The sequence below is a fragment of the Neoarius graeffei genome, chromosome 3 (genome assembly GCF_027579695.1).
Source record: "Neoarius graeffei isolate fNeoGra1 chromosome 3, fNeoGra1.pri, whole genome shotgun sequence".
Taxonomy (NCBI): domain Eukaryota; kingdom Metazoa; phylum Chordata; class Actinopteri; order Siluriformes; family Ariidae; genus Neoarius; species Neoarius graeffei.
The window spans coordinates 50917317-50929833 of NC_083571.1; the positions used below are offsets into that span (position 1 = coordinate 50917317).

At 37.0% G+C, this 12517-nt stretch overlaps 1 long non-coding RNA gene across 1 annotated transcript; it reads right to left on the reverse strand.

Annotated features, from left to right (window-relative positions):
* Nucleotides 1-10289: 10289 nt before the first annotated feature.
* LOC132882815 (uncharacterized) lies at nt 10290-11920 on the reverse strand. The gene is made up of 3 exons (XR_009654230.1): nt 11848-11920; nt 10689-10757; nt 10290-10593 (listed from the first exon to the last, which is right to left on the reverse strand). It is a non-coding gene; the product is annotated as an uncharacterized LOC132882815 (long non-coding RNA).
* Between the last annotated feature and the right edge of the window lie 597 nt (nt 11921-12517).

Genomic DNA, 12517 nt, shown 5'->3' on the forward strand with positions numbered 1-12517 from the left:
TACTCTTTGAAGAGATAGTGGCATTGACATGACCTAAAATTATCTGTTTGAATTTGGAACAATTTTTTGTTGAGATTTTTTTTTGCCTTTGTCAAGCAACAATAGAACAACAGTTTTGATGATCCAGAAGCCTTGTCTGTTGGCGCATATAAATTCAGTAGTGCAAGATGCATCCCTTTGATGATAACAGTAGTAGATATAATTCTACCTTTCAGGTGTTCTTGGTACTCATCCATTGCCACATTAGGAGCATATACTGTAGTATGGCTACACCATGCTCCTTTTTACAGTCGTATCCATTCCAGACAATTTGCCATCCTTTCATTGAGTCATCATCAAGCTCAAAGCTATCTTTTCCCATGCGTCTGACTTCCTGCAGGGCTAATGCATCAATACCAAGTGGCTCTGTAACCTTGATGATCGTTGCTAGTTTGATATCATCATGCAGTGTTCAAACATTTATGGATGCTATTCTTAACCTGTTATGCTTGTTAACTTGTTTCCATTTTGAGTTCTCATTACCAGATGGTTGGAGGACAGGGACAAGCTGTCACAGTCAGTAGCATGCTTTTCGCCAACCTCAGCCTGGCTGGTCACTGAGGGACGTGCCCTTTGTTGACCCGCACAACGGATGATGTGCTATAGTTTTCTTTTGGTTGACATGTTCATATGCCTTCAGTTGTGTTTTTCTTGTGACACCATTACACCATGGCCAAAAAAAAAAAGAAAGAAAAAAGTGGTCTTTGAGAGGAGAATCCATATCTCAAAACTGAATTGCTCCACAAAATCATCTTTGCCATGCTGTGACTGAAGAGGAACTGATCTGGTCAGTCGATGTGTACTATTATTCAGTTTTTATTTCAGAAAATCTGTTAGGTAATAGTGAACAGTCTCTAAACATTGTAACATATAAACCTTTCAGTTATTTTCATGGGTGATGATACTGCCCTTCAAAATGAACATGTGTAGAAGTAAATAATGCTTTTATTTATTCACTGAGCTTCTAGGACTCTCAGGCTGAAGCTGAGGAAAGAGCAAAGATTGCTCTTGAGTCCAGTGGTCAGCTGAAGTATAACAAGTTCATCCTGAAGTACCAGGTAAAAAAGCTGACTCAGTGAAGATTTTGGCAGAACAATGCTATGAGACTCCCAAGACACATGTCAAATTATGCAAAGTAAGTGAGAAAAGCCTGACATTAATCCTTATTTTTCAAAATACTGCAGGATAAATTGCACCACAGACTGAACTCCTGATTCCCAATAACAACATTCTTGGTGACTTTTGTTGTTGTATTCCTTCTTTTTAACACCTTTATAAAATGTTATTGGGTGCACATTAGAAGAGTGTGAAAATAATGGTCCCCAACTGATATGTTAAATAAATGAAACCTGCAGTACCACTGCTGCAACCTCCATAAACACTGGAATAAGTGCTTTGACAGTCCGTATACAAGTGTAACTTGTAAAGTATTAAAGCAGATAATTATGAGGAATGTGGGTCAGAAACACATCAAAAAAGATATTTTATTTTATAACCCCCCACACAGTAATTTACAAAAAATGAAGTCTACTTTGGCATTTGGCTAACTGCCCATCCCACATTTCAAGGTATATTTCAGAAGAAAGAAGCTTGGACTCACATCCTGACCAAATAAAACAATGTCCTACAATTCATTGATCAGGGGGTTAAGTAATTTTTTTTTTAGACTTTAGCATCTTATATCATGCAGGGAATAACACACAGGACTTATGGCAATGTTTATTATGACAATTTAACACAGACAGATTAATGTCAGAATACGTATTGCATATTTGTGGTAAAGCAAAAGCTTACAAAGGAACCATCAAACTAGAAGCCATTAAATGTGGAAAAAAGAGCAATCTACGTGACATTTAATGTACAGTAATATTATTTACCATAGTATTTAATATCATATTGTTGTTTTATATTTATGGCATGAACAATAAATATGAACAGTTTAAACAGTAACTTTTAATTTCTCCTGGAAATAAATAAATGTTATTTACCAGCTGGAATGTCCATATCATGAAATACCGTGACCAAGGTCTTGAAAGTGCTGAGCGAGGCCCTCTGGGCCAAGGTCAGTATTCAAGGCCGAGATCACGGTATTTCACCATGCGGACCGACCTTAAGCTGGTAAATAATATATTTATTTTTTTATTTACAAAATTCTAACACAAAACAAGAGCGCCTGAAAGGGAAAACCGAGCCAAGCCGCCATTTTGAATCCTCATTCACGGCTGTAATGCAAATGGTTTCATCCTCGGTATACATGTGCACTTCCATGGCAGGAAAAAAACTGCATTTTGCCTATGTCGTCCCCTATTTATACAAAATTGAGTAATTCAGGATTCAGCCAAGGCTTTTAGCTTTCTCCTGAAATGTTTTCTTTGATTTCTTCTTCCTCAGGGTAGTAAAACTCGCTTTTGCTGTGAAGACTGTCGTTATCACTATCCATGATGTAAAATTAATGATATTCTCCTGAGAAATGCGAAAATAAATGTTGACAAAAATTGCTACTGTGTTTGTTGTTGTTGTTGTTGTGAATGAGCGAGTTGCCAGAGGTCCATAACCGGGGTCTGTATCGTAGGATATGGACCTGCTCGCCAGCCAATCAGAGCGCAGGATTTGATGGAAACCGGACCGCAAAAAAAAAAAAAAAAGATTTATTTCATTAACATTTTTTTTATTAAACCTGTAACGGTTGCTAACGCTGAGCAAAAACATGGCTGAATCCTGAATGACTGTATAAATAGGGGACTACATAGGCAGCAAAATTTATTTTTTTTCCTGCCATGGAAGTGCACTTGTATACCGAGGAGAAAGCAATTTACATTACAGCCGTGAATGAGGATTCAAAATGGCGGCTCGGCTCTCCCTTTCGGGCGCTCTCGTTTGCTGTGAGAATTTGGGAAAGAAAAAAATAAATATATTATTTACCAGCTTAAGGTCGGACCTCCCAGCTGGTAAATAACATACATATATCATTCATTTCATCACCAACCAGTAAAAAAGGGATCTCTCATTGTGCGGCAAAACATGCTCAGTGTTGCCAGATACTGCTGACGTTTTCCAGCCCAAAATATGTTCAAAACCCGCCAAAATGCACTTAAAACCGCCCAAAATGTACTTGATGCCTATCTTGTAAAGTAATATGCAGCTAAAGACCAGTATACTATTTGTAAATCGAACAACAATGCAAACAACTTCTAAATGGCAACATGAGACCGTCAGTGCTGGAGGTGAAAAATCTGCTGTCTGGTACTCGGCTCTGTATGGTTGAATCAGATTATAACTTTGCAATCATCTGCTGTGTTCTGAATCCTACATGCACCAGTAGGTGACGCACACGCAGAATATTATTTCGGCTCTGATTGGGTCACAGGAGTGTTTAATATGGATTGGATTGGATGTAGACCAGTGGACGTAGATAGTACATAGAATGTGCTGCATCAAAGTCCTTCTGAGGCTATAAGTGTCTCTGGCTGCATTCTCACACAGAATGTTGGTGCGAAATATTTATAAACATCTGATAAAAACCCGCCGAACTAACGTCAAATTTTTGTCAACCAGCCCGAACCATTTTTCGCCCGCAAAGTAGAATTCGAAACCGCCCAATCTGGCAACACTGAACATGTTTTGGTTTGAACCAAACGATTTCAGACATCCCAACCTGCAGAAACTCGTTTCAGGGAGGTGCCGTGACCCCCCGATGGGAAAAAAGTCACCCCCCCCCAAAAAAAAAAAAAGCTGATTGGTTGACTCAGAAAAATAAGCCAATCAGGATGCTCTTTGTCGAGCATGCGCTACAGGAACAGGCGCACACGCAGTCTCTCTCGCGCTCCGTCACATGCACGATGCAGACATTAATGTTGCGCGTGCGCGCTCTTGCTCTAGATTCCGGGAGATATTCTCCGGTTTGCGGGCATCAGGGAGCCGCTATCAATATGCGGGAGACTTGGGATGTCTGCGATTTTCCCTGCAGACGAGAACACAGAGGAGGGGCTCTGAAATCAGTCTCATACTCACCAGAACCTCAAACATAAAAGGTAGATAAAAAGAAAAAAAACAATGCAAGTAAAATGGCACATATAAAATGATCAGAGTAAACATGGCAACACTTAGCACTAACACGCCTGGCTTCCTGTCTGTGGCCTGGTTGGTGTCAGCAGAGGCTTTACAAGTCACTATACAGGTGACTACACACACAATTACAGGTAACACACACACACACAAAATAACAAGCAAGTATATTGGAAGGAACTGGAACCCAATTGCTAACACACACACAAAGATGCATAGGATAACAGAGCAGGTTGGGGAGAAAAGAACAGCAAGTGATGGATGTTTTTGAGTAAGAATGCTTTCTAATGCCACCAGCTGGTGAAGTAGATACCCACAGAGTCTCACTCCCAATAACAGTTCTCTCAAAACTGTACAACTATCGTATTCTTTGCAAATGTACATTAAAACTGGACTCAGAATCAGCTCCAGCAGGTCACTGAGGAGGAGGAAGATGGCAATGAAGGAGATTCCACCTCCACTCTTATGATGTTGGAACAGAATACTGAAAGCCCAAAGCAGAGCTGGAAAACCCGCACACGCACCAGTGATGAAGAAGATGGAATCACGGATTGTCGGTTCGTTTTCATAAAAATACCATCTGGGAAAACGTCGGGAACAGCCGTACATGTACATGGCTTGTTCTCTCTTCTGCTTCTTTTTGTGCTGTAATAAAGTATGGTATGTGTAAGAAATAAAACATTTTGGAACACACGGTAATAATCAATACTTAAGTCCTGAAACAGACCAACATAACATGAAGCTGATGACTTTTTATCAAAAGTATGTTCAGAAGTGTTTTATTGCATTTACACCACAGCAGTTTGCAGTGTTTACCATTTTAAATTTGTGAAAGAAAGGTATGTCTTATTTTTAGACATTTTTATTTCCACTTCATGTTGTGGAAAGTCCACATGACTACATCCTGTACATTTCTGTTATCATCGCTATATACAAACATTCCCTCAGCAGCCTCTGTTTTCTCTCTGGTTTTAAGTTAATAAAACAGAAAATGCAGCTTGTCATGCTCCAGAGAAATTGTAAAGCAGTCTTTGTCTTTGTCCTGTGGATTTTCCCATGGTTACAAAGCCCTGACACTGAAAACTGTTTCCATTAATGTTAAATAAATGTCTCATTCACCATATCAATAATTAAATTTTTCTTTCTTGAATGACATAACTTTCTTTTATTAATTTATCATTAACTGTCAGTGATGTAGAATGTACTACATACAGGTCCCTGGGAAAGAGCTGTTACTATGGATTATATTACTATACTATACTGGATTACTATAAATGGATTAAAAGGAGCGCATTAATATAAACTGTGATTTGAATTATAGTCAGAACTATCATCAGAGCTACAATACAGAAAATTAATCAAAAATCTTTACCAATCAAATTTAAGAATTCAAAAGTGCTATGGTACAATAATTTTACAATTATACTTATATCTAGAATTATGTTTGTATTTCAGTTACAACACTTACCAACACCACTGATGACCCAGAGGAAAATAACTGACTGAAAACCAAACTGGAGTCACACAATATGTTTACCTGGAAAACATACCAAAACTATGACATAACATATGATACATATATGGTATTATGTGGTAAAGAAAAAAAAAACATTAAAAACACAAAACATATTTCATAGTTAAAATTTTTCAAAGTTGCCAGTGTTTACCTTGATGCCGCTTTACACACTATTGGCATTATCTTAACCAGCTTCATGAGGTAGTCACCAGGAATGCGTTTTAATTAACAGGTGTGCCGAATCAAAAGTTAATTAGTGTAACTTCTTGCCTTCTTAATGCATTTGAGGTTAATAAACAGTCTCATCTTATTCTCATCTCATTATCTCTGGCCGCTTTATCCTGTTCTACAGGGTCACAGGCAAGCTGGAGCCTATCCCAGCTGACTACGGGCGAAAGGCAGGGTACACCCTGGACAAGTTGCCAGGTCATCACAGGGCTGACATATAGACACAGACAACCATTCACACTCACATTCACACCTACGGTCAATTTAGAGTCACCAGTTAACCTAACCTGCATGTCTTTGGACTGTGGGGGAAACCGGAGCACCCGGAGGAAACCCACGCGGACACGGGGAGAACATGCAAACTCCACACAGAAAGGCCCTCACCGGCCACGGGGCTCGAACCCGGACCTTGCTGTGAGGCGACAGCGCTAACCACTACACCACCGTGCCGCCCGGTTAATAAATAGTGAATAATAAAATCCAGTAAATAGCCCTGTTCCACAATGGCATTAATTTTTATGATGTCAAGAGCCGCTCAACTAAATAAAGAGAAATGACAGTCTAATTTTAAGACATGAAGTGTCTTTTAATGAATATAAAGAGAAAAAAACAATGAATTACAAGGTGTGTCCAAATGTGTGTGTATGTGTGTGTGTGTGTGTGTATTAGTCGAAACGCCCATGTTTTTTAATGTTCCAGAATAAGAGCATTCATTTAAAAGTAGTTTCTTTTTTTGTCATTTAAAATAAATTGTTTTGGATAACTTTCAAACACTTCACCTCCACATTCACATCACACTACACAAGCAGACCAATGAAACCTTCATAATGTAACTAAGTACAAATGGAGCTGGACAAATCAAAAGTTGTTTTCTAATAGCTGAAAAAATCTGGCATTCGAAACATCAACACAATGCAATTTCATCAACACTGTTTGCAACATATTTCTGAAAATAATTAATCAGGATTTGATATCCTGTCTACAAATAGTCATTCATTTAAAAAAATCACTGTTATGTGAAATAACTCACAGTTTTGTGCAGAACTCTGGTAACCTGGATTGAACTTAAATCGAACAGAATGTTTCATCTGTGAGTGAAAGCCTGTAGAAGATGGAATAAAAATTTGAAAGAGGAAAAGAGAAAGATGGTATCATGTGTCATTTATACCACACCACTGCTGAATTCTTGAATCTGATTGGTCAGAAAGAAGAACTTGATTCATCGCATGCATACTTGTGAAATTCCTCTCTGCATTTAACCCATCTGAAGCAGTGAACACACACACACACACACACACACACACACACACACACACACACACACACACATGCATACCCAGAGCAGTGGGCAGCCATGCTGACAGGGCCCGGGGAGCAGTTGGGGTTAGGTGCCTCACTCAAGGGCGCCTCAGCCGAAGGCTGCCCCATGTTAACTTAACCACATGTCTTTAAACTGTTGATTCTGTGATTCAACTTTTGTGAAATCGTGGTGTTTTTCTAAATATTTCATTTTACTAACACTTTTATATAAACTGATATATCAGTGTATTAGAGTCTAATCCAAGTATATATGAGAGAGAGAGAGAGAGAGATTACACACAGTTATAATCAATTAAAAATAGTTTTATTTTGTTGTTGTGTTCTTTTTTTCAGAGGTATTTGGTTATTTAGAACTGATGATGTTTATCAAAATACTTATGATCATTTTTAAAACACTTGTTAAAGCACCAGACTTGAGGGTGAAAAATATGCAATGGAAACGATGATGACAATGAAGACAACAATTATTATTATTATTATTATTATTATTATTATTATTATTATCCATGTATTTTATTCATTTATCAACTTCCATTTCTGCAAAATTAACTTATTTTAAATTCATTTGTTAACAGTTTTAAAATATATTTTGAAAATTATTACTTAATGTAATCTGTGGTATTTACTGCATGAAATACTTGCTGAATTTGTGGGTTTATGTTTCAAATAAAACACCGTCATTAATCTGCCCTTTGCATCAGTGACATTAAATGGTAAATGATTATAATGTTTTGAAGAGCTGTTGTCATTGATGAATTTTAAAACACTCAGAACAAAAGGGAAAAACTAGTAATGCAGTAGGAATAATAATAATAATAATAATAATAATAATAATAATCTTCAGTTTATTATTATCAACTTTATTGCAGTTGATCCAAAAGCCTATTGGTTCCTCACTGAACCACACTACAACTGCCCGAAAATTAAAGCCAAACCTGACTAAATTACTTTGTTGTTTTTGTTTGTTTGGTTTTGTTTTTCTACTTTTACATCTCTTCTCCTTTTTATATAAAATACAAGGATTTTTTTTAAACTCTTCTGTGTCTTGTTGTGTTCTGGGAATCACTGTAACCTCTTTATGCTCTTGAGCAACAGCTAATGTTTATTTATTCAGAAGATGATTTTATCATAAACAACTTGTGTGGTACAATACCATCAAGAATAGAACTGAGCGGCTGAGAGTTAAAAACCTTGCTAAGTTTGAACCTAAATCTCTGAGCTACCAGTGCAGTCCCATGTGCCAAACCTGTGAAACTTTGTTTTCCTTTTTTTCCAAGATGTAATGACTATAATTGGTGAATCTTTTCTGGTATTGTGTCCTGAGCAAATAATAATTTCAACACATCAGTAAAATTAGTTCAGGTTTCTTCAAGTGCAACACCATTTTTACACAGCAGTTTATTGACTGGATGTCCTTCATAACAGCAGCAATTTACACAAGCATTGAATACACAATCCTCTTCTATACATTTTCTGATTTTACTTTTGATGTGAAATATCAACATTTATCCCCCTAATAAGCAAATCTATTTTTGTTTCAATTCCACATCTTTTTGAAAGCAATAATCAGGAGGAGTTGGTATAAATGTGTTAGAAGGGCTAAGCCACGTCTTTCAGTGATAAAAATACATCGCTATCATAAAATAAAATGTTTCTTTTTTGGCATCCACATCAAATTAATTGGTGTTAGTAGAAATATGCAAGTGATTAAAGAAAATCGTGTGCACTGATTGTTTGAGAAATTCAGACTATTTCTCAATAATCACTTCAAGCAACTCAGCAAAATGTTGGCCAATCGCTCGGTCACTATAAGTGAGGAAGAATTGCAAATGATGAAAGAAAATGCTGATCCTAAAAGCACTAAAGATTGCTATGAATTGATGTGAATAGCAAGCAGAATAAGATTATTATAAGAATTAATATCTGGCCAGCCAATTGTAGTTAATTGAAGATAATTAAAACACAATAATTGTAATTTCCATGAAGGCAATGTGAAAACCTCCATGAAGCACATGAAATTAATTCTACTGTACACACATTTTTGACACAATTAAAAAAAAAACATATCAAGCATCCCCTAATCCCAAATTAAGCCATCTCCCTGTCCTATGATTAACTAAAATTTTTAAATGTAGACATAATCCCAGTCACTAAGGAAGAATAAATACTGTATGTGCAGAATAATAACAAAATTTTAAAAATTCAAAGCAGGATTTTGATGGCAATTTATATTCAATCTTGGTTATGAGGGAGCTTAAGTTCCACTGGTGCAAATATCAATATTTGCTATGTTGTAATGTAGACAGTTACAATGACCAAAAAAAAAAAAGACTCTTTGCTGGTGTTGCTGTTGTTTGATATGTCATTGAGTTTTCACTTCTGTTTTCATTTACAAACTGCCATTTTATCCACAATTCTCAAGACAATAGCTGCCTGATGATGACAACCAGAAGGACATTTCTGGCATTTTCTGATATCTTCATATAACACTCAGGTCTTCACCTCAAACTGATCTCTGATCAGTGTTCATGTCTGTGTGAGTTTGCTGTTTATGAACCCTGAGCTGCTCCTTACAGACCAGTACACACAGCAGGGGGTCCGAGATCACTCTGATCAAATAGGCTGAGAGATGTGACTCCGGTTCAGCAAAGTAAAATCCATCATAGTTATTTTTGAAGATAAGCACAAGGCCAGCTGTTGTGCAGAAAGTGATAAGTGTGAATGTGGAAACGATCAGCACTGCTGAGCTGGGCTTGATGTGGTCAGATGCAGGAGAGGCTTTGCAAGTGAGTATGCATGTGATGACTAAAATGCAACAAGGCAAAAAGATAAAAATCACACTGAACCACATATTTATGAACTGCAATCCGAAGACAGTCAGCCACAGAATGATGCAGGGAATGGTGGAGCAGAGAGGAGAGAAGACATGAGCAGAGCAGAGTTGGTTTTTGAGAGAAAGCACGCTCTTCAGAGCCACAAGCTGGTGGAGGAAAAGACCACAGATTCTAAATGTAATAAAAAAATGAATAAAAATCCTGATACCTGTAAAATACGCTTCAGTGGAAGAATTGAAAGATCTTGTAGCACTGGACTTTACAAGGCTGTCTATTAAATATGTTGATATAATTGCACTCAGGAGCAGCTCACCCAAGTCATTGATGATGAGGAGGATGATGAAGGTTGAAATTTGGCCTCCTTGTTTGTGGAGAGTGTAAAGAACATGAAGAGCCCAAATCAAAGCTGGCAGGCTTACACACACACCAGCGACAAGGGAGATGCTGATCATCAGGCCATCATAATAAACAGGAGGACGAATGGTTGAATACGGTCCCCCAATATATCTGTAGTTACTTGAGTTATAATAGTCCTCAGAATATCTGACGTCCATGATCACAAGGTGTGAAGTGGTATCGTAGCAGAGCAGCCTTGAAAAACAAACCAAAGTGAGACAGAGTGTGTACTGTGTAGTTTATGGGTGTGTAAAGTGCAAGGTTTCTACAAGTTTATAACGGCCACTTACTAAAGTCACAGACAGGCCACTGAGATGAAAATCTGCTGAAGCCACGAGAAGGATGCACCACAAGGAAACCTAGATGAAAATGACATGGGGAAAAATGCTGCTCTTAGAATTTTACATTTTATGTCATGTAAAATTTTACATTACATGCCTTTTCTGGCTGAGTTAAAATAAATAAGCAAATGGACAAATGATTATTAACAAAACTATTATGGTCTACTACAGAAAGCATTCAGGCTTCTACACATGAAAAACTGTTACAGTCATCGATGGTTATTTGACATGACACAATGAAACATATTTAAGAAACATTCAGTTCATAACAGTTTGGTAAAATGCTATCAAACTGCATTCACACTAACCAGTGAATTAAGTAATATCACATGAAAAAGAGTGCTGTTGTACTGAATATGACACAGCGTGACTGTGATTTCGCTGCAGGTAATCAGCCATGTGAATATTCAGTACAACAGCGTTATTGTGAGTGTGATGTTGCTTTGATAGAACAGTTCTCAAAACAAGAACTTATTATTCAGTTACTTACATTTCAGACACAATATGACTAAATATTTTGTTTATTTTTGCTACGTCAGCTAAAATATTTCCCAATGAAGCCACAGCTGGATAGAGAGTTGCAGATTGCCATGAGATGCAAAGAGTGACTAACAGCCCGTAGTGAGTGTATGAACAGTTTCAATGTAAAGATCTTTTGCTATAATTGGAAATGTATGTGGGGAACAGACAAGCTGAGTGACACAAACAGTGAAATGTAACAGTGCTGTTATACTAAATACCAGCATCAATGGAATGGCACTTATCCAGTCAAATTAGCGGACTGAAATAAACTCGATGTTGTTCTTTGTTTCACAATCAGCAAGATTTGCTATATAATTTCAGAAAATATGAATAAATCCTTTGTCTACAATATTTAGATTCCCAGAATATTAGATTTGAGTAAATTTGTACATTAAAATGTAAGGTAAATGAAGCTAAATTGAATCAGTGAAATAATTATTACAAAGCCTAAAATAAGTATTAATTATAACAAAAATATTGAAAAATATAAAAAATGATTTGAAAATTAATTTTTAAGTAAATATGTATATTCAGAAAAATACAACACATCATTTCGAATCATGAATGGTTTGAAGTTTTCTCTTACCTGAATTCAGTGGTGAGTGGTAGAAATTAACACACGCTTCTTTTCTCTCTTGCAATTTCCTAGTTAATGTAAGTACATCAATACCATGACTACTATCATCAACATGAGTTACCTATTTATTTTATTTTATGAAAGTGCACCAATACATGCACTCTTAGACACTTGTGTATGTGAAAAATGATTGGAGGTAATACAGAGAGGGGTATATGTGTCTGGGTGTATTGAATTTTGCAGCGTGTATCTACATGGCTTGTACACAGCTGAAATGCTGCCACACAAAGACCTCCCTTCCAGATGCACACACCTTTTTCTCTGAGGTCATACAGGAATATCTTGCTCCCATACAGTCATAAAACAAAGTGGTCTAAAACATGTAACTCTGTTAAAAAAGAAAAGAGCATAATTTATGTTAAATTTCCCCTGATTCTTCATCAGAGGTCAGTGTCGAACCACAGCATCACTCCTGACCGGATATTTTTGTTTGTGGACTGTTTCTCAGCTCAGCCATAACACTGAAGATAAAAATCTCAGATTCACTTGTACCAGTGCCACAGACATTAACATTCAAATAACTTGCCAGTGTCACTGCTCTGTTAAGAAATATCCACCATGAAAATAATATCTAGTCAGCTGTGGTGGTTCCTTTCCACTGTTGGACAGGAAGAAGGTG